Genomic DNA, 24438 nt, shown 5'->3' with positions numbered 1-24438 from the left:
ATATGATTAATTTAGTAAATATTTTCAAAAGCTAGAAGAGAGGATTTGCAGTTTTTGTTTGTTTGTTTGTTGGCAGTTTTTTGGCTGGGGCCAGGTTTGAACCTGCCACCTCCAGTAGAGGGGCCCGATGCCCTACTCCTTTGAGCCACAGGCACTGCCAAGAGAGGAGTTTGAATGTTTATCACAGAAAGAAATGATAAATATTAGAGGTAATAATTATGCTCATCACCCTGATTTGATCGTTACACATTGTGTACATGTATCAAAATATTATACTGTCTCCCATCAGATGTATAATTATGTGTTAATTTAAATTATATATATATATATATTATGGAGGAATTATGCTTGTGAACACTGAAAGATTGTTTTTTCATATTTGAGTGATCTCTCAGAGTAGGGGGATACTATCCCCATCGTGTGGCTGAGCAGTTTGGTGAGGTGCCAGGCCTCTGATTGAACCTGTTTTGGCCACATCATCATGCCTGCATCCCAGGCTCCACCGTTATGCACTAAGCAGGAGGAGAAAAAGAAAACCATGACGAATGTACATATGCAGTACCCAGGTTTTTCCATGAAAGGATTGCTCAGCAGTGCCGTCTGTGGAATCTGCCTGTGCAGTAAGAACTTAACTGGGTGGTGGCTGAGCCACCCAGGCCAGCTGCTGGGAAATTGGACCCTTGTTTGGAGAATCAGGTCCCTTTTTATAAATTCCTGTCAACAGTTTTTGGGATTTCTATATTCTGGGTTGATTCTGCATTTTATGTATAATTGCAATACAAGATTGAAAATGCTGTTTACAATGTAATTCTAAAGTAGTTTATATTCTTGCATTATTGAAATGGCTTGCTTGAAACAGCTCACTAAACCCAGAAAAGCCTGTGTAGCTAAGTAGGAAGACTTCCAAGTTCATTCTTTACAAACTGCCGCAGCAAACAGATGAAGTATATCCTCTTGCTGGCTGTTTTTTTCTTTTTCCCCTAAACTAGTGCATTTATGGTAAAATTTTCTGAGTTTGAGGTAATCATTCCTTCCTGCTCATGATCATAGTCTTGTAGGGAGTGCATTTATGGTTTTAAACTAATGAATACCATTCCCTGATTGAAGACAATTGTCAAAGTGTATCATAAACTGTAGGTTTTCCAAATGCAAGTGTTTAGTACCATTGCTCAAAGACAACAGTGAGAGTTGGGATTGTTCACATAATATTTACAATCTTTGCTAGGAGGAATTCTCCAACTTTGTTTAAGGGACGCTTGGAGAAAATTCGTGATGTGAGGGTTCTACTGTCTTCTCTAGTTTTTTGTTTTTCTTCAAGGTTAATTTCCATGAAGATCCTGATTCTTGGCTGGTGCCTGTGGCTCAAGCGGCTAAGGCACCAGCCATATACACCTTAGGTGGCAGGTTAGAATCCAGCCCAGGCCCACCAAACAACAATGACGACTGCAACCAAAAAATAGCTGGGTATTGTGGCAGGCACCTGTGGTCCCAGCTACCTGGGAGGCAAAGGCAGGAGACTCACTTGAGCCCAGGAGTTGGAGGTTACTGTGAGCTATGATGCCACGGCACTCTACCCAGGGGACAGCTTGAGGCTCTGTCTCAAAAAAAAAAATCCTGATTCTCCAAACAAGAGTCCACTTTCCTAACAGCTGGCTTGGGTGGCTCAGCAGCCACCTAGTTAAGCTTTAAGGTTCAGTCCACAAATTGTTTTGGTCACTTACGCTTTACAGGACACTCTGAGAGGCACGAGGTAAGATACTGAAAAAACATGAAACGTCGTCCCTTTCCTCCAGATTACTAATGTCTGCTTGAGGAAAAATGATGCGGTGTATCTGAAAGAAACAGACCAAGTTCACAGTCCAGCTGTGGGTATTCTGCTGATGTGACTTTCAGTAACAATATTTAACTTTCTGACTCTTAGTTTCTTCATTGATAAAATGAGGACCATAATATTTATTTTGACAATTTTTATGAAGCTTAAATCATTCACACTTGCACATGAAAAATAAATCACAACTATAGTCTAGGATGAAGGAAGGAAGGGGAGAGGGAGGGGAAAGGAGGGAGTGGGTCAATAGAGGGAGGGTTAGTAGGGGGACTACACCTAAGGAGCATATTGCAAGTACAAGTTGGCTCTATCAGGTGTAGAGCATAAATGTCTTACTCCTGTAATTGAGTATAAATGAGGTGAAGACTGTGTTGTTTAGTAGGATGTAGATTGTATTTGTACAAATAATCAACACATTGAATCCCATAATGGCATCAATGTATTTATGATCTATGTACAAATGATTTATTAAAAAAATAAATAAAAAGAAAAATTAAATGAAGTAGTTTATGTAAAAGCCAGCACAATATCAACAATAGAGTAAGGTCTATTCCTCATACCTGCTACGAGTGATGGTGAATAGATACACATATGACATACATGTATGTGTGTGTGTATATATATACATATAGACACAAAAAGAAAAAAATGAATATTAAACATTTTCAATGGTAATATCACATTGAAAGCTAATTTTATGTTCTGAATATTTAAAGAGATTTATGCACAAAAGTATTAATGATCGGCTTCAGTATTTTTAACTTGCCAAATAACTAACACTATTTGTGACTGAAAAATCTGGCTGGTGTCAATCAATGCATCCAACGTTAATTTACTGAATCAATTAGGAGTTAATATAATCATGTATCTGAGAGCCTGAGGAATGACTCTGGGAATAAGTGGGATGGGTCTTTGATATTCACCAAGAGGAGAAATCATAAGAGGAGGTAAAGAACGGTATAAAAGCACAGGTGTGTGTTCAGAGAGCCTCAGGTGAATCTAGACTCCAATTCTTTGTATTTGCATGACTTGAGCTGATATCGAAACCTCTTCTATCCTCAGTTTCTTTCTCTTAAGAAAGGACATAATTTGTGTAAAAATGCTTAGCACAGAAGCTGGAATAGAGCAAATGCTCAAAAAATGGAGTTTTATGGGTTCTTTTTTAGCTCTTTTTCAAGTATGAGTTGAATGGAAATGTGGCTTGCATTTCTGACTATGAAAAGCATCAGTCCGGAGAAATTACCGGGTCCAATACATTCAGGAGGTCAGGTCAGAGACAGAGCAATACAAAAAACGAGACGAGTGGCTGAAATGTTTTCTTTCATGGTATTGCCAATGAAAATAGTTGGGAAAGACTCCGTAGTGGAGAGAAGTTGCGGTTAAGGTGTACCCTGTATTTTATGTCGCTACAGAAGTGGTATAAATTACCCAGGGCTACTGTAAAGCTAATAACAAGGCCCAAGAACATCCGGCAGTGAGGGGAGCGCGGGTTTTCATTGAATAATACTGCCAGGCTCCAGGAATAGGCTCACGTGGCGGAGGTAAAAGCCTCCATTGCTCTCAGATTCCTCAGCCTTTCATCTGCTTTTTGCAAAAACACAACTGGATACAAAGTATAAGCTGATCTCGTACTTGTGAGGCTAGATTGGTAGGAATATGGCCGACAAGTGTCATGATTGTGTGATTTCCCCATGTTATTCAGGACCTAGGTTTGCATGTGAAAAGTTGGAGTTTCTTAATATGTGTTCATAGTGCTTTTTGTCCTTTTGAAGTACATTTTGATTGGCTCAGAAAATTCTGTGCAGAAATATATTTATTATACACACATAGATATGTGTGTGTATAGACATATGTTTGTATTTGTGAGTGTGTGTTTTTCTGAGTCTCAGATGTTAAATGATACATCCAACCGTTATGTTTGTACACTTGTGGTGGGCAGAATTCTAAGAAGACTGAGATGACCCACAATGATCCCTGGGTCGTCCAGCCTGTGGCTGTGATTAAAGGGCTCTCTCAGGATTATTTCATTTTATATAGCAAAAGGAACTTTTCAGATGTAATTAAGTTCCAATCAGTTGGGTTAATTGAAAGGAAGATTATCTGTGGGGGTCTCACTTAATTCCATGATCTGGTGTCAGAAACAGAGAAAAACAGGTTCAAAGCAGCATAGACGTTCTGCGGGAGCAGCTGCCATGTTGTGGAGAGGGCAGGGGACATGGAAGGGCAGGCAGCCTCCGGGCACCAAGAATAACCTCTGGTCAGAGACAAGAATTAAACAGAGACCCCTACCGTGCCAAGGCACTGAATTCTGCCAAGAACCTGAAACCACTGGAAGAGGACCTTGAGCCTCAGGTGAAATAGCAGCTCCAGCCACTACCTGATGTCACCCAGGCACCTCCTGAGAAGAGAACCCAGTGCCACCCTGTCAGACTCCTAACCCACAGAAACTGTCGACTAATAATTCTGTGTTAGATTAAGCCATGAAGTTTGTGGCAATATTTCATGCAACAGAAAATTAACACAAAACCTAAGACAATTAACTGCAGATGTACTGTTTTGAATTCATGTTTAAAAACCTGAATAGTTAGCCAGGTGTTGTGGCGGGCGCCTGTGGTCCCAGCTACTTGGGAGGCAGAGGCAGGAGACTCGCTTGAGCCCAGGACTTGGAGGTTGCTGTGAGCCATGCCACAGGCACTCTACCCAGGGGGACAGCTTGAGGCTCTGTCTCAAAAAAAAAAAAACCTGAATAGTGCCCACGGACCATAACTGAGCATTTTTATGTGCATGGTACATTTTTAATTAGAACACGAAGAATCTCTTATGCAGTTAATAAACCAAGGCCTCAAAATGTCTATGAATGTGAAACAAGCTTAGCTTTTGCCTCTAATCAGCTAATATGTGAGTGAGTAGGATGGTCAAGTTCATCCATTTAAAAACCCCAGGAATGAAGAGTGAAGACAGCACAGCAGAGGAGCCAAGTGTATGGTAAAGAAATAAAGTTCCATTTTCAGCTCTTTTTCTAACATATTGGATTTACAGAATAGCAAAGAAGTTTGTAAATGTCCCAGTTCCGAGATAACTGGGAATGTCAGAGGCTTCTCTTCTCGGCTATCTCTTGAGTTCAGCAGAAATCATTCACACCACATTTCAATTTAGAGAAATCCCACCTTTGTTCCAAGTTTTGGGATTCTCTCCAGCAAATGTATTATTGGTTGGAAATACCAAGACTAATAGACCCAACCCTCTGCCTTTCTTCAATACAAATGCAACAGAATCTGATGGCACAGAAGACTTTTATGTAAATAGAAATGAAAAAGCACTGTCCACAGAAAAATAACTGAACAACATAAGCAGCCATGTGTGGAAAAGGCAGGTCTATTTTTGAAACCCTTTTTTTATTCTCCTCATTTTTACTGAACTCGAATTATCATGCCCATGAATGACGGGTATTCTCCAAAGAAGGGTAGAAAATGGCCATCAAAAGCCCACCTCGCACTGGTGGAGGCAACGCCTACCTAACCCCCTCCTCCAATAATTTCCAAATCCTGCAGCTGCAGTAATTTATGGTGATTACAACTTAGTGTGGCTTCCCCCTTCACGGTGGTCCTCCTACCCTCCCTAACAGGGTGAACACAGAGAGAGGGCTAACCATCCTGAGTATTTAACAAGAATGAGGTACCAATCCTACAGGGAACTCCACTTAACATAAAGAGCTGACATTTCATGCTAAGCAAGAAAAAGTAAAATAACAACAATTCATTTGGAAATGCTCATTCCTTTCTTTTCAAAAAACCATTTCCTGTTAACATGAGGATACAAACAACTAGGTTACACTGATTGCATTTGTTAGGTAGAGTCCCACTTCAGAAGGTGTGCCATGCACACTTACACCGTGCTCAGTAAGTGGCAGCCCACCAATCCCCCTTCCTCCTCCCCTCTCTCCTCTCCCTTCTTCCCCTTCCCCCACTTGAATTTAATCGAGTTTTTCTCTTATGTGGGTGTATATTGGATCATCTACTGGCTTCCTATTTGTATTGAGTGCATTGGATGTGTGCTTTTCCATTCTTGTGATACTTTACTATAAAGAAGGTGTTTTAATTTCATCCAGATTAATACAAAAGATGTAAAGTTTCCATCTTTTTTTATGGCTGGGAAATTCTCATTTCTAAGTATTCTACAGTTTGGAGGAGGCAATGATCTTTTTTTTTTTAACGATAAAAGATCTTTATCTTTTAAAGAAAAGGTCAAGGAGTCATCTTATTCATTCATTCATTTGTAGTTTCATCCATTTTCATACAATGGCAGCAGAAGACCAACTCCTCTCTCTTTTTTATTTTTTATTTTTGCAGTTTTTGGCCAGGGCTGGGTTTGAACCCACCACCTCCAGCATAAGGGTCAGTGCCCTACTCCTTGAGCCACAGGCGCCACCCAGGCCCAACTCTTCTGAGTGTTAAGAATATGACTATCACTAAGATGTGTTTCCTGTCATAAAGAGTCCTCAATTACAAGGGAGGGAATTATGTACCAAATCACATAGGCCCAAAATGACAGAAACTATGAGAGATTTGGGGGGTATAGGAGAGGTATACGTGATTCAGGCTGGGGATGGAAGGGAAGACATTTTGTATAGAAAGTGCTCAAAGGGAACTTTGCTAGTAACCTAGAAAACCTGGGTTACAAATTGTTAAAACATATTGTGTGGAAGGGCCGGGTGCAGTGTTAATTCCAGCACTCTGGGAGGCCGAGGCAGTGGATTGCCTGAGCTCACATGTTCGGGACCAGCCTGAGTCAGAGTGAAACCCTACCTCTAAAAACAGCTGGGAGTTGTGGCAGGCAACTCTAGTCCCAGCTACCTGGGAAGCTGAGGCAAGAGAATTGCTTGAGCCCAAGAGTAAGAGGTTGCTATAAGATTAGATGCTACAGCTGTCTACCAAGGGTGACAAAGTGAGACTCTGTCTCAAAAAAAAAGGAAAGCAATATTGTGGGATTGTGGGGACATTACAGATTACTCTCTGAGATTTCAAACAATATTTTCCATTTGAAAGAGGTGTTTATTTTTATTTTTTTTTAATTGTTTGGGATTTATTGAGGGTACAAAGAATTAGGTTACACTGATGGCGGTTGTTAGGGTAAAGTCTTTCTTGTAATTAGTTCCAGCCCCAAGATGTGTGCCATACACTATGACCCCCCCATCTCCCTCCCTTCTCCCTATTCCTCATTCCCCGACCCCATCCCTTGTATTAGCTCATCTACTGACTTCATATCAGAATTGAGTACATTGGATTCTTGTTTCTCCATTCTTGTGATGCTTTCCTAAGAAGAATGAGTTTCACATCCATCCAGGTTAATACAAAAGATGTAAAGTCTCCATCTTTTTTAATAGCTGAGTAGTAAGTATTCCATGGTGTACATATACCACAGTTTGTTAATCCATTCCTGGGTTGACTGGCATTTAGGTTGTTTCCATGTTTTGGTGATTGTAAATTGAGCTGCGATAAACAGTCTAGTGCAAATGTCTTTATGATAAAAGGATTTGTTTTTTTCTTCTGGGTAGATGCCTAGCAATGGGATTCCAGGATCAAAAGGGAGGTCTAATTTGAGTTCTTTGAGGATTCTCCATACTTCCTTCCCAAAACATTGTATTAGTTTGCAGTCCCACTGGCAGTGTAAAAATGTTCCCTGCTCTCCACATCCACACCAGCATCTGCAGCTTTGAGACTTTGTGATGTGAGCCATTCCCACTGGGGTTAGGTGATGTCTCGGGGTAGTTTTTGATTTGCATTTCTCTGATGATCAGGGACGATGAGCCTTTTTTCAAATATTTGTTACCCATTCATCTGCCTTCATCAGAGAAGAGTCTGTTACATCTCTTGCCCAGAGGTACATGGGATTGTTTTAAACACATTAGAAGTTTATGCAAATTGATGTGCTACATTTTGCATCTTTCTAGTCTAGTCTGTAAAGCAGACTTCTTGACTAGTCACCTTTTCAATCAGTTTAAGTAACTTGAAACAAAAAAGTATCTTCTTTAAATTATTTTCTGGCTGCCTCTTGTAACTTTGCTCCAGAAGATGCATTTTAATGCACCGATATCTCACCCTGATTGGCATAGATAAACTCTTTGATTTCACTGCTACTAATGAGATGACTATCAGATTAAGAGAGAAACTTCTCACCATAATACCCAGAAGTGTATATTACACTTGTGGCTTGGTTGCCAAGAAGCTCAAGGGTAAATTTTTTTAATAAAATCCGTCTTGTTTTTGACACAACTAGAATCCCGACATTGCCACCACATAATTATTTATAATGGTACCAGTCTACCTCTGTATTTTATTGTTAAATGCTTCAAATTTTTTCATATAGACAAGACATAACATGAAAAAATTGACATATTGTCTGAATATACATATATTTATGTGTTATATAGTTTTTATGTACATTATATAAATATACAGTCAACCTTCTGTGTCCAAACTTTGATATCAGCTTATTCAGGAAATCATGGATCAAAAAGATTAAGAAAAAAGTGATACAATAAAATCAAAATACAATACTGTGTAACAACTATTTACAAAGCATTTACATTTTGTTATTAGAAGTAATCTAGAAATGATTGAAAGTATATAGGAGAATATGCATGTAGTATATATAAATTATGGTGACATTTTATATAAAGAGCTTGAGCATCCACAGATTTTGATATTTGCAGGGAATCCTGGAACCAATCTCTCAAGGATACTAAGGGACAACTGCAGTTATACAGAATATGCAATTATGTAAATAGTTACATATGTAGTATCTGTATAAATTTTAAACTATCTATATAAATGTATATGTGCATGCGTGTGTGTGTATGTGTGTGTGTATTCTCTTAAAAAGATGATTCAGATGAATGAAATTTGGCTTAAATATAAACGAGAGTTTAACGTCTCTCGCCAAGACTGATTTTCCAAAAATTAGAAGTTTTCATCGAATAAATTTTCACCAAACCAGTTAACATAGCCTTCATGGCATTTTCTTAGTTAATTGTGTTATTACATTTATATTCTACATTTAGTAAGTTTCACATGTACCCTTGTAAGATGCACCATAGGTGTGGTCCCACATTCCAAATTGTATATGAAACCAGCACATTGTACCCCATGACCGCATTAATGTACACAGCTATGATTTAATAAATAAATAAATAAATGTTCACTTCAAACCTCAAAAGTATCCATGTCTTTGGTTTCTATTATTCTTCATCAGATGTCGAATGGTCCGAGATTATTGGCCTGATGAGCAAGTACAGGGATGAATGGTTCGGAGGACTGATGGTTTGCTTCATTCATTTAGTAACTGATAAACAGCCAATATTGAATGTCCATTTCTAGATTCAGATAAGTTATAAATGATTGTCTGATTTCCTTTAAATAGCTCCTGAAAAGTGGAAAAGGTAGATGTGGAAAGAGATAAAACAGAATTAGTTGTGTTCAATGCAAAGTGGCCAATGTGCAGTAGGACAGAGAAGAGGGAGTGACTCCCAGCTAATCCATCACTAGAGGCAATGACTACTGGGATCCAATCCATTATTACCATATGTCAAAGCCAAATGTTGTACTTCAATTCATGTCACATAAGTCGTACAAAATCTATGGATTTCACTACAGAAATTAAGTAAATTTGGCAAGGTTGTCACTTACTGAAAGTCAAAACACTAATATTTGCTATAACCAGCTTAGTTATAAAAATGATTTGGTCTCCAGGAACTATTGAAGACTTCTTGAAAAGATATTTGATATAGGTTTTGAAATATAAATACAATCTATATTTCTTTTTGAAATATGAAGTCAGATTGAAATGAAGACTGAATAAAAATATATTGTGAGCTTTATTTCCTTTCATTTTTTTTTATTAAATCATAGCTGTATACATCAATGCAATCATGGGGTACAATGTGCTATCTTACCACAATAACTAAAACATTTCAAATTGCATTGTGAGCTTTTAATTTAGCCAGTCAGCTGTGATCATTGATGCATTTAGTTCTTTATTCAGCTTAACTAAATGAGTTTTGGTAATTTATATTTTTTCAAAAAAATAACCATTGTAAAAAAAATAACCATTGTATCCTAATTTTAATGTTTGTGTTGTGTCAAACATGATTCTTAAGATTTCAAGAAACTCAACTGTATCTGAAGTTACCATTTTCTTTTCATTCTTCATATTGTTAGTTTGTACATTCACTATAAATTTCGATCAGTGTTGCTTATTACATTTAGTATTTTTCTAAAGAAATACTATTTGATTTTATAATCTTCTACAAAGTTTTATTACTTTCTGTTTTGTTAAATTCTACTTTTTAGTTTTTTTTCTCCTACATGTTTGAGTTTTTGTGCTATTCATGTACTTCCTTCATTATAACATCAGCAACTTTCTCCTTTTTTGATGTATAAATTAGGATTTTATGCTTTTGTACAAGTACTGTTTTGATCATGTTCTAAAGTTTTTATATAGAATGCATTTATTATTTTAATGTTCTTTTTAAAAATAATTTCTATTACATTTTGCTGACTACAACTTACCTAGAAGTGTCTTGGGACATTTTTTTTCGTTTTCATTTTCAAATAAGACTTTTTCTATCTTTTTATTTTTTTTTAATTTTTTTATATATTTTCTTTTATTTTTTTTGAAACAGAACCTCAAACTGTGGCCCTGGGTAGAGTGCTGTGGAATCACAGCTCACAGCACCCTCCAGCTCCTGGATTCACGTGATTCTCTTGCCTCAGCCTCCCTAGTAGCTGGGATTACATGTACCCACCACAACTCCTGGCTATTTTTTGGTTGTAGTTGTCGTTGTTTGGCAGGCCCAGTCTGGATTAGAACCTGCCAGCTCTGGTGTATGTGGCTGGCATCTTATCCACTTCAGCTACAGGCGCCAACCCTTTTCTATCTTTTTAAATTAATTTTCCTTTAATGACATTTTTTAATCACAATACCTGGTTAAAAGTTATACTGAGTTTGTTTTCTCAAGACTTCCTTTTAGACTAGCCATTTGTTTCTAACCCATGGTGATTTTTGCAAATATGCCACGTGCATATGAAAAACGTTTGTATAGATGACAATGTCTATGAGGGCAGAGATCTTGATTGTTTTGTTCACAACAGTAATAGTGCCTTTTATATAGGAGGCTTTTACAATAGAAGCCTAATAAACTTGCTACTTGTTATATACACATTTGCTACATTATATTTAAAGTTCATCCATATTTTTGCCTCCTGCCCAGAAAATATAAACACAGCTTTCCTTCCAATCTCCCTTTTTCATTTTATGTTTGCCTAGTACTTTAGTTCAACTTTGTTTTTATTTCATACTTTTATTTATATGGGTATTTAATTTTCATTCCTATATGGAAGCCCAAGGCTCAAATTTTTATTTCATGCCCTTCATTTTTCATCACCAACTTGTCACAGATGTAAATCAATACCTACCTTCGGGGTGACATTTACTTTCTTTTCACTGTATAGTTAGTAGATTTATTTCATGAATATATATTAACAAATCAAGTTTCTAAGATCAATTCTATGGCCTCTTATTTTTATTTGTTTTAAATCAACTTTTATTTTTCTTAATGTAATGTATGCAGATGGCAAAAGATGTTAAATAATACGCAAAATCTTATAACAAATATGGCTGTTCTCTTTACACCCCTATTAGTGCCTTTTGGAAATTCTCTTCCCAATTTTTTTACTTTCAATATTGTGAACAAACCCACTAATCTTTTGAATACTCAACTGGACCAAAGCAGTAAATCTTTTTCCTTTCTTACGGCTTTCACTCCTCTTCCTTATCCATTGAATAAAATTATTATTAAATAAATATTTAATATTTTAGATATTTTAATGGTTAAGTGTTTTTTGTTATTGAAGAATAAATTTCTCTTTCTTGAACATCTTGGAGTTAAGAATTTTTAGCTTTATTATAGCTCTTGTTAAATATCTTTATACCAACCAATGATTTTGTAAAACATTTTCAATGCAATGTTATGTGGGGTCAAAGTCACCAGATACTCACTCAGCCAGAAATAAACTCCTCAGTTACTCCATTCTGCTAAAAAGATGACTTTTTTTATCCTCACTGTTGGTGGAAATTTGGGCTAAATGTTTGTATTTTAAGTTGAAAACAATTTTCTTACCAAAGTTTTAATATGTGGCTTTATTGTCTATAGGTTTCCATTATTGCTGTTAAGAAGTCAGAAACCATTAGACCTTTGTGGTCCTGAGAGTCTATAAAATATTATTCTGCTAACACAAATTTCCATTTTTTTTTCTCCTCAGTAATCTGGGCTAAAGTGACACAGGTAAAGGGGTTGTAGAAAAGTTTGGGTTAGTAAGGAGAGAATAAATCCAAAAGATTTTAGAATTGACTGAAACATAAAGTCTTAGAAGAACAGCAGATGCAGAAAAAAATACCACCTTCATTACTAATGAAGCTTAGGTGCATGTGTGGCACCGACTGGCTTTCTGGCCCAGATCTTACAATTAAACGTGTTTACCTGCAGGAGAAAATAATTCACCTAAACACATCTCTATAAGTTATAACATGAGGGAGTAGATCAAAAGGCAGGGTCTTGGATTTTGCAGCTTCTAAAATCACAAGACAATGCATTTCTGTTCATTATGAAATTACCCAGTCTCAGGTATTTTGTTAGATTAGCACAAATCAGACACATTCTGAGCACTCAGATTGGAGAAAATTCAATTTCTTTCTTTTCTCTCTCTCTCTCTCTCTTTTTTTTTTTTTTTTTTTTTTCGCAGTTTTTTGGCAGAGGCTGGCCAGCACCCTACTCCTTTGAGCGACAGAAGCCACCCCAGAAAATTCAATTTCTTTGAACAGATAGAAGAACTCCTTCCAGAGAGAGCTCCATCTCTGTTAAGATGATATGTGATTTCCACTTAGCAACTGAGCTGCCATGGTCTGGATGTGGACCCATTGTGCCTCAACTTTAGAGCAGTCATAGGCTGCTTTGTTTATACTAGCCAGAGAGATTTCTAATGTTCATAAAAGAGAAGGAAATAGCAAGGAAAAGCTTGACTCTGCATAAAGAAATGATGAGAGGAGACAATGCACAGTGTGAGGGGGGCGAGTGTGATGCTAAGAAGACACTTTGAGGGAGAAAGAAAGGACCTAGGAAACGGAAGTTATTCCTGTGTGGTGTGTATCATAATCTTCCTACTTCAGACCCCTAAAAGAATCTCAGTAAAATTGCATTAGCATTAAAATATTAGAGGATAGGGGATTCTTCTGCAAAATACAAGATGGCGTTAAATGATCATTCCAGATTAGCACAGGGCAAAATATAAAAACTATTCACTTAGATGTAAGAGCCAGAAGTCTATCTACAATGGAACTTATGACTAACAAAAGCAGCACCAACTTTTTCTTTCACAGTTCTGAGCAACACTAAAATAAATTGTTTTTACTGATTTCTTTACAATTTTATACCATCGTAAAAGAGTAGTTGTTTAAGCAAGTTTAGTGTCTAGAGTTCAGCTTTCAAGTAAGATTCTGACTAGGAACTTAAAATCTATCTGTCATTAAATATGAAACGTAATGTGAAATTAAATATGAAACTTTAAATTTCATTAAATATGCAATTTCCAATTTAAAATCAAAAGTTTAGTTTATTATATCTCTAACAAGAAGCAGTACTATTAATCAAAGTACGTGCCTAAATTAGGGACAGTGTGATCACAGACAGGAGGCTGCCCCCCAAAATACCACTGGCGTCAATCTCCTCTGAAGAATCGTTAGAAGAGACGGATTTTCCTCTCGTCACCACCAGAAATAGTCTACCACCTTAAGGTCGCTTGCTTACACCAGCAGAAAGAAGTTTGGTGAGTAAGTGGCCATGAAATCATGACAGGTGTTGCCTACAGCTTGTTGAGAGTTGACAATATTTCCTCACAAGAAGTGGTCTACAGCCTGGAAGAAGTGGTGGTTAGTTGGTGCGAGGTCTGGTAAATACAGTGATGACAGAGTAGAGTTTCCAAACCCAGCTTCTGTAGTTTGAGCAGGGTGTTTGTACAACATGTTGTAGCACATTGTCTTGAGGCCAATCTGGGCTGATTCATCACAACCATTCTCATCACGTTGTTCATTTGGGTGCAATAGACATCTGCTGCAATTGATTGAACAGGTTTCACGAAACTGTAGTGGATAATACCAGCACTGGACCACCAGACACTAGCTTTTTTTGATGAACATTCAATTTGGGGCTATGTTTAGCACTTCATCTTTAGCCAACCATGTGCCAAACCCTTGTGATTGTCAAAAAGAATCCATTTTTTATCACACAGAACATGAATGTTTTACCTTTGTGTTGTGACGGCACATAAAGGCAAGCTTGGAGATGATTTCTCTTCTGACACTCATGTAATTCATGTGGAACCATCTCTCCAGCATTATTACTTCGATTTGTTTCAAATTGTCCAATATTTTTGGGATAGTAATGTTAAATCTGCTGCTAATTCACAAGTGGGTTGAGATGGATTCACTTTCACCACAGCTTTCAGCTCATCATTATAGGCACCTTGGTCCCAGGCCACCCTTGGGGCTCCTTTGAAAGACTAAAATCACCAGAACTGAACTTCTCGAACCATCAACATACTATCCATTCTTTGGCCACATCTTTTCTCAATACTTTGCTGATGTTTCAAGCGGTCTGTGCTGCAATAGTTGTGTGATCAATCTCATACTTGAAGTTAACATGAATTTTGACTTATCCATGGTTTGACAGAAATTGCTCTAGATTTTTTAAAAAAGATAATTACAAGCCCAAACATGCATTTGAAGGAATGAAGATGTACTTTCACAACATAAGAGGGAAAAAAGGGACAAGAAGTGTCAAAGTGAAATGTCAGAGATACCAGCTGTCAAACGTAGTACATAAGGAGATTTTATCCTCAATAACCTAATAAAATCCCACCCTCCCTATGTGATCCCAAATGCCACTTTTATGTGTCTAGAACAAAGTATCTGAGTGATACTAAAGGAAGTTCCTTATACCTTGTTATATTTCCATAATCATCAACAGCAAATACAATTGTGGCACTCCTGGCAAAATTGTTAGATTTTGCTGGTCAGCCTACTTTTTATTTTTTTGTTGTTTTATTTCTTCAGTTGAAATCACTTTTTCAAATTCTCTCTTCTCAAACCTCTTGGCTTCTCACACTGTTGCCTTCAACAGATGGTTTTACCTGAATCACTGAGAAAATCAAATTAATCAGATAGTGCTTCTCAAATTTCATGGTCTCAGAAAGTTCAATGTAAGTGCTTTTAAATCAAATATTTCCTTAGGTTTTATTAAGGTAAAGCCTATCTTTTTCTGCCTCCTTGCCCCGCCCCTTCTGTGGTCCTATCTGCTCCTCTATTTTCTGGATATTTTCAGTATCAATTATCCCTCATGATGGAAATACAATTTGCATTGGGTTGAGATATACGATGGTGGTGACAATTTGGAGATAGCAAGCACAGGCGAATTTTGGCTCTTGGATGGTGGCTAGACAAAGCAACTATGAAGAATGGATGCTGGCTTCTTAACCCTTTCAACAGGGAATGGCATATATCACTTATGCCATAGTTGGCAAAAAGCAGATGCAAAGGATTGAAACATCCCATTCACAACTCTATATTATGAGGAAACAAAAATTTTGGTGGCCAGGTAGCCATTTCTACTATTCCATACATCCACTTCCACAAGTCAGAGACTTACAACCTCTTTTTTTTTTTTTTTTTAACCAATACTCCCCACTTGTCCCTCTTACACAAACACTCTCACACTCCCAGTCCTGATTTTGGACCAACATAAGGTCCATGAAGGCCACTTCAGTAGCTCCAGAACAGCCTCACCTTCACTGTTAGGTTTTCAGTCCATTCACCATTTGTAGTCAGAATGATAATCAGAATGATATTTTAAAGATGCAAAACTTACCTTGTTTCTCCTTTTGAATCTGACTTCTACCATCCAATTCTAACTTTCTCAAAACTTACTTTGTTTCTCCTTTGAATCTGACTTCTACCATACAACACTGACTTTCTCAGAACATTTGGTCGCTGTAACATCCATGAACTACAAGGTCCTTTATTAGGATTCACAGGGTCTGATCCCTACTTTGGTGGCCACATCTCTTTCATTGTACCTCTCCTTTCCTGTGTCACAGGTACACTATTCTTCCTTCATCTCCCAGAGCAGGTGCTGCTCCGTCCTGCCAGACACTGTAACGACAGGTACAGTCTCCAGGCCCTTCACCTAATGAACTCTTATTTCTTTTAGAGATCACCTTCAAATATTAATTTCTATTGGGGCCATCCCCCAAACTCATAATGAGCAGGAACCTTCCAGCTCTGTGCTCTCGTTGTACCATGTAACTTTCCTTCGATTTTTACATCCTAGTTTTATGTTCAACATACATGTATTTAGTTTTTCTGGTAAGCTCTGTCTCCCTGCACTAACTCTAAGCTTCATGTGGATAAGAACTATGGTCGTATTTCTTCACCACTTGTATCATCAGTGCCTGGAACATACAGAGAGGTACTAAAAATTGCTGGAAAGTTATGACTAGTCTTAGAATCAACATCGACTTCTTTGCATTCCACAATTAAGAGCCATATTTCACTTGTCTACTGGCAGTGTGGTTTGAGTGCCACTGCGTGGGGAAAAGAATTAGGCAAACCTGGTTTTGAAGTTCAGGTAAAAGATTTCACTATTGTCCCTATTCCCTTCAAATATTTCATTTTTATTGAGATCTGGCTCTTATTCAGAACAATTAATTCATTAATTTATATATCCATTTGAAAAATATTGATTTCACACTTAACTAACTGCAAAACATTTTGCCAAGCACCTAATTAAATGTAACGGTGCTTTCAGATAGAGTATCGCTGATTCTTTGCTTTTGCAAAGAGATTCCACTGTCACCCTTGTTAACACTTATCATACGGCCTGCCTTAAACCAGGACATTAAATGCTCACCCCACGCTTGCCTCACAAAAGCCTAGATAAATGTTTGGAATGGCAATGGTGTAATTACCTTTGATTAGTGACTGAGCTAACTAACATCCCCCATGCCCGCCCTTTATTCTAGACAATAGAAATAGAGAAAGTAGATGGTGATTATTAGGTACTAATGTAGAGCATTCATGCATAGCTGTCATTCCACTCATGCATATGCATAGTTATGCATTATTTGTTATTCTCAGCAGCATGGAAGGTACCCCAACTAGTGCTACACTTACTTAGGATTAGAAAACAGATAGGGATAAGGAAAGCAATGCCGGGGGAAATGTCGCTTAGGAGCCAAGCACTCTTGCTCATGCTCCAGATGGAAGTGGTCCCTCGGCCTTTCGCCATATAAATTGGGGCTGCTGATTTAAGATAGCAACAGAGGAGCTATCGCAGTCCTCAGTGGCAGCGTGGAATAGCGCTGAGGTTGAGAGTATAAAGCAACAACCATTTAGAAGCAACACAGTGTAGTGGGAAAGTTCTGGCTTCAGACAGCCCTGACTTTAAATTCTGCTTGTGTTGTTTTATAGCCGTGATAACCTCGGTAGATAGCCTCTTTGAGTTTCGGTATTTTCAGCTGCAAAGCCGTAATGACAGTGTCATCTCTTGGGATGTTTATCTAAATTAAAATAAAAAGATATATATGTACTTTTAAAATGCTAGCCCGTAGACAGGTAGTGTTTTTGGAAGGAAATGGAAATCCAGCATATTGGTGGCATGGCCTCCTTCAGTGCATTTTGTAAATTATTTAAAAATATACATCACTAAAAAAACTCACCCGGTTGAAAATGTTTTGCTCTTTCTTAGTCACCTGGCATGTATCATTTACCTATTATCCAAATGACAATACAGTCTGGCCCCTTCCCCTGCTAAGAACCAAAGTCATCTCTCTCATTTACTCTATCCTAGATGCAGAGGGTGACTTTAATACACCTTTTCTGAGCTTTTTCTATACCCAGTTACCCAGTGTAAGTCCATCTTTTGTTCCATTTGCTCAGTCTCCATACCTACAACTGATCAGATCAATAGATAACACTTTACAGGGGGTAGCCAGATAAACAGGTCACCAATCATATTTGAATTTCAGATAGGCAATATGTAATTTTTTAGCATAAGTGTTTCCTTAGTCTTGCATCAGACATTCTTATACTTATTTGCTACATCTGGAAAGCCTAATCTAATCTAAAATGTGCCAATCATATTTTCTTTCTTTGGGGTTTAAGAGTTGAGATGCTAGTTAGTTCACAATGCATACTGAGATTGGTGGATTGCATAGATCATTCTCTGTGTAATTAGAAGTAGAGAAACATGATGTGCAGAGACAGAGAGTAGAATGACACAGACTTTAGAGGTGCAGAAATGACAGACTATCTGGCCACAGAGTGATGGACAGAATAACATCGGTTTGTGACTTACTATTTTCTGGATTCCTCTCATTCTAAATGAAGACCATATACATTTTCTGCTTCTGGTTTCCATTAAATGCCCCTGTATCCAATAAATTTCCTTTTTCTTCTTTCTGAGGCAGAGTTTCATTCTGTTGCCCAGACAAGAGTGTTGTGGCATATCTCACAGCAACCCCAAACTCGTAGGTTCAAATGATCTTCCAGCCTCAGCCTCCCAAGCAGTTGGGACTGGGTTGAGGCACCCACCACAACACCTGAGTAATTTTTCTGTTTCAAATAGAGATGGGGTCTCGCTCTGGGTTGTTTTCCAGGAGTACAGATGTGGGCCATTGTGCCTGGCCAATAATTTTTTTTTATTATTAAGCTAGTTTGAATAAAGTTTAGGATCTTACAAGTAATATTTCTATCATGAAAGGATCCATGTATACATGATCGATGTGTTTATGATTTAATAAAAAAATTTAAAAAGGTAAGAAAATTTAAAATAAATAAAAGGATCCATTTTTATTCACCAGCTCTGCCCCATGCCACCACTTCCAGTGTGGTTCAGAAGCACCAGTATCAGAAACTATTTATGATGTAGCGTACAGATTGCTCTCCTGTAGGTTCACGCACTTACCTGTGCATAGCACACAGACTGAGAAAATTACGACTGTTGAGAATTAAATTATTTTTAAAACAATGTTTTAAAATATTTTGGATTTTGAGAAAAAAAGAACAATAAAGGTATTATTTGGAGAGAAGTAGAAATCTGGCTTTCTTTAATAAGCATGTCCATATTAAGACATGATTGCTCTTGGGTTTCATTATTCAAATGCATTTAAATGGCAGTGAAAAAAAGCAGATTTCAGCCAAACTGGTCTTTGGCTCCTTGTGAACAACCTTTCTATTCAGTTCAGTTTCTAGTTCTTTCCAACTCCGGGTTTTTATAATTGCTGTTCCACTTCTTTTGTTGAGTATGTCTAGAGAATAATGGCTGAATCTAAAAAGTTTAGCTGTTACGAGTTTAAGGAACAATTATTTTCCATGTCCTCTATTTCTTCTCTTCCTCCCATTTGTGTTGCATTTTGCTCTGGTGGTTTCCCTTTTTCAGGAAATTGGCAATACCAGCATCTATGTCAATAGAGTATTCACGGGATAGCAAGTTTTATTCGTTGTATTTTTTTACTTTGAATACAAATACAAATATTGGTTAAATGCAGATAGATTGAATAGCAATAATGGATGAAGGATAATGTAAAAAACTAAATTGAAATACCAATGATAACATTGTCTTATATTTTATTTATTCACTCACTTCATTCATATGTTTTATTATACATGATTTGGCAAGCATATAATTGATATTAAGAATTAGTCAGTTTCTTCCTGTGTAAGACAGTGGGAGGTCTAGGGATAGAAACAGTTGATTAAGCACACAATTTAGGGTTGGCTAAGGAAAAAATGATGGAAAAGGTAATGCTTCAGCTCCTATAGAAACAAAAAGAGTACAGCCAGTAAGGAATGGAAAAGGAACGCATCTTCCAAGGAGAAACAGCAGTGCTTTCAACTCTGAGAAGCAGGGGAGAACATGGAAGAGTTTGGAAACTAAAACCCATCTGACATATTCACTGATTTATTCACACTCCTCGACTTACTCAGTCAACAACTTACTAGAGAAAGAGCAAAGACTCTGGACTGGAAGCACAAAACCACACCAGATGCTGCTTCGCACAGCACGGTAATTTTGAGCTCTGTTCTTAAGGAGAAAGATTTTAAACAGCTGATATGTGACCAGAGTTGATTCTAACAGGATCACTCAGGTAGAGAATGAGTTTTTAAGGAAGAAGAGATTTGGTGCAAGGAATCCCATTGTTTCAGTAGAACAGGCAAATATTATCACTGCCTAAAATAAAAGTGATGAGAAGTATCTGTGGTGTGTGTGTTAGAGAACTGATTTGGGTTTTTAGGGAATACAATGGATAACTCTCGGTGATATATTTTTGATAACAGAAAAGTAAGAGGATGGAGTCTGCCATGCCTCCCGGAGCTCTGACTTGGATGATGGAGGAGATATTGAGGCTCGTCTCTCTGTCTTTCTCTTTCTCGGTCTCATTATCTCCCTGCCTCTGTCTCTCTTTCTTCTCTCATGAGAGAAAGAACTCAGGAAGACAATATATTTTATATAATGTATAATCACTTTGTCATTTAAGAAATATAAAGGGCAAATTATTAACCAGGCTTTTCTTCTTTCTTTCCTCCATTTCTGTCTCCTTTTCTCGGTTTTTCTTCTTCTTTTTTTTTTTATTCACTTTTCCTTCCTTACTTTTTTTCCCCTTTCCCTTCAGTAAGCACCAAGAAGCTGTCACATTATCATGGTCCAAAACAATAGCCGATTCTAATAATTTGGGAGAGAGAATAACACTTATGGTTTTTGCCCACCAAAGTTACTAGAACCTCATGGAAACCTCTTAGATGTGTCAATGGGATTTTCTCTGCTCTCATGTATTGTGTTAAGAAGTCAACAGCACTTCAGTAAAGGGCAGAGGAAAAGAGAGAAAAGACATATGTAAATTCTGAGCTTAATGATAATGAATCTCTGATGTTACCAGTATTTCTCAGGTTATATCCTATGTCACCAATAAGGCTACATCAGGAGAGCAAAGAAATCACTGTGTCTGACCAATCTGATATAATCTTTTAAGGGAAAATGTGCAAAATATTTAAAAGCTGCTAGTTCTGAAAGAGCAGGCCAGAGAAACTTCAACTCAATTTTCTCTTCCTTTCTCCCTGTCCAAGGCTCCAAGCTATGGTAGAAAGAATAGATCATATTCAAAAGTCTCTTTCAACTACAAAAAGAATACCCTGGAGTATCTTCTCCTCCCCAAATATTCCTTCCAGCTGTCTCTGGGGCTTTGTGGAATCAAAGATAACTTTTAGTTCATCAGAGGGCACACAGGACTTTGAAATTCATGAGTTTTTCCAATGGGCTGGTTTGGGGAAATTTATAATTTTCTTGCCCTTAGGATAGTCCAAGCCCCAACATGATTCTGTATTTTAGTGGAGAAGAAACGAAAGAAAGGATTCATGCAAAAGATCAGTGGTTCATGAACACACATCTCAGGCCTGACACCTGTGTGCATTCACTTGTAAGTCTATCATCTCATGAGATTTTTAGGCTTACGCCACCAAAGAGCTTATGCTACCCCTGTTTAAAATGGACTAACCAAAGTGTTTAAGAGTTGAAGTTACTCATCTGTGGTTTATTCACCTTGCAGAGGCAAAATCCAAACCTATCCGTAAGTGCTCTGAAGTATTCTGACTTCCCATTTAGCTGTGCTGAATGGTTTCTAACTAAAGAAAACGTAATCTCAAGTAAATAGATATGTGAAACCCATAGCAAATCATGTTTGAATGACTGAAAATATGGGGGAAACATAAAAGAAGATTTTTTTTTAGCTGGCAAGAAAGTATTTGTGTAGAAAATAAAGACAAGTTGTTAACAATATGGCAAGAACTTGTTAAACAGCAAAAATTATAAACTGCTTTCTATTTATCATCCACAAAGTCCATCACTTTGGCATTAAGACATTTGAGAATGTTTTAGCACGAAGTGTGTCAGCCTGGGAGATTTAACTTGCTCTGTGTCCTTCAGCTAAACATTTTTACTCCTATAGAAAGGCAATAACTTTTAGGAACCATTAAAATCAGCAGTGTAATGTTGAATGCTTAACAGGTTCTATGGGGAAAAAAAGAGCAGACTGATTTGTATCACTTTCCCATTTCCATGGTGAAAATATTCCCACCATTGCTAATTTCAAGCTATGAACATCATATTCCTAAGCAAGGGTTTGATAAGAGATCTTTCATAGGTACTCATTGTATAGTATTTCCAAGTAAATAATCAAAAGAGCATAGATATTAATAAAATGCAATCACATCATTAGGAGGTGATGAGTTATATTTATTAACTTTATTTTTGATGCAATTTTTAAAAAATCACAGAACTTAATTTTTCATAATGGCCATGTTTAGAAACTGGCTCAAAACTCCTGCAAATTTAACAATTGGCTTTCGCAAGGTAGCACGAGAGAGCTCCCGTACCACACTCTGATACTTTCATTACCCTCTGGGCTTCTTATTCTTCTCTTTCCAAATCACTACTACATGCTATTGAGCTGTCTGTATCGAGGCCTATCAAAACTGACCTGTGCAAAGTCCTGCTCTTTCATTGCCCAGGGTGATAGGTAAATATGAATAGAGTAACTATACCAAAGAGATTCATAGGCTTAACACATTCATAAGAATAATTTCTTTTTTACAGTTACTGAATGGCCTTGTGATAGAAATTTCAGGGAGCATGGTAGAGCAATGGGTAAATATTTTAGGCTGATAGAATTTCTCAATAGTCTGAAAATTACAAGGATCACCTGGTTATCAGTGCATAGTGTGGGCCCTAAATCCATATAACCTAATGTTATTGTCCTATGACAGTCAAGTCATCCAATTTTTCTTCTGATATAATAAAATGAAATCTGAATGTATACTAAACCAAACTCAATAGTTTTGATGATCTCTCTGGGATCCCATAAGCAAAGACTCTTTTAATAGATAGCTTATTGCTTTGATTGAACTGATATACTGCAAATGACATTAAGGATTTAAACAAATAAAAGGCCTAATCTTAGATCTAGAAGGGATATTGTCAGGTTATTGAGGTGAGTTGAGTTGAAATCTTCCTTTGAATAGAGCTGTGCGTCTGTCATCACAGACATCATAGAGAGGTGACTTTCTACAGAGTTGTCCAGGAAAAGAGATTTCACACGTCCTCCTGCTCAAGTTTAGGGAGTAAGCTTTTTAACTTTAGAAGCCTATTATTTCTATCATATCTGAGTCTCTCCTGTTGTACTCTATATTAAATATTCTTCTGTCATTGACAGAACTGAGAATAGGACTGGACATTGCCATATATGGTCAGAAAGCAAAGCTATCACTTAAAGATTGTTAATTAAGCTGCCCCCTGTCTTCCCTTAGCATGTTTGAATAATATCAATCTCTTTTAACTCTTACATGGAAATCTTACTTTCTGGTATTTCTGTGTATAAACGTTTCAATCTTTTTGGAACTAATTACGTGGGGATTTATCAACACCAACTCTGCACACATACTCATACACATTTATTTTGCCTACTGCAGTGGTATTTCACTTTGGGGATTTCACGAATGGTGGCAACCAGCTGCTTCCAAAGAAATGGCACCATTTCCTGAACTGTTTTATAACTACATCTCCTCTTCATTGCCTTTGAAACCTGAAGAGACAAACTGGATCCCTGTTGCTAGGATGTATCTGTCAGAAAAACCATGACAAACACACAAAAAAATTATGGCAAGAAAGTCCAGAAGGAGATCTGCAGATTCCCTTACGATAATGGAGGTGATGGCAGTATCACTCAGAAGTGCTCTAATCCTATTATTAACAGTGTTGCTATTTAATAAAACAAGTGCCTACCTGAGTCATTTATTAGCACCGTATTTAATGAAGTGAGTCCTCTATCACAGGTCAGGAAATTTGATTTCATCTTGGCTCTGCCTTGATTGATGACTTGAACAATTCAATTCCATAAATGTTATCGAGCACATCCGTTATGTAGAACAATATGTGTGGTACTATGAATCAAAACAAAACGTTTCCTGCTTTCAAAGTATTTATGATATAGGGAGGTAAATCAATAAATCTCATTTCCAAAATTTGCAAATGAGACTATGACTTTAAGTGGCTTGATCCCAAGGGTCACTCTGAGCTTTACAGCATCAGTATTCCAATTGCATAATCTGGAATATCATTTATTCAATTTAGCTTCTTTTTCATTTTTTACAAAACAATATAGAAATGCAGAAGTTGCTCTCAGGGCAATCTTACAACTGATAAGCTGAGTGACCTTAAAAACTTTTATAACCCTCAAAATCCTCAGGTTCCTCATTAGCAAAGTCAGAATACTAATATCTACTTTTCGAAGATCAAAAGACCAAAGGAAATAATTTAGGCAAGCCCTGGAACATTAAAAAAAACTCAGTAAAGTATAGTTTTTATTATATTAGTTAACAGATTTGTCAGAAGCATGAAATAGGTAATTTATATAAAGTACTCAGTACAAATCTCTCAAATACAAGACCTAATA

This window comes from Otolemur garnettii, unplaced genomic scaffold (genome assembly GCF_000181295.1).
Source record: "Otolemur garnettii isolate 467f Iridium unplaced genomic scaffold, OtoGar3 scaffold00001, whole genome shotgun sequence".
Taxonomy (NCBI): domain Eukaryota; kingdom Metazoa; phylum Chordata; class Mammalia; order Primates; family Galagidae; genus Otolemur; species Otolemur garnettii.
The sequence above is the reverse complement of the archived record's forward strand: the minus strand, read 5'-3'. Positions refer to the sequence as shown.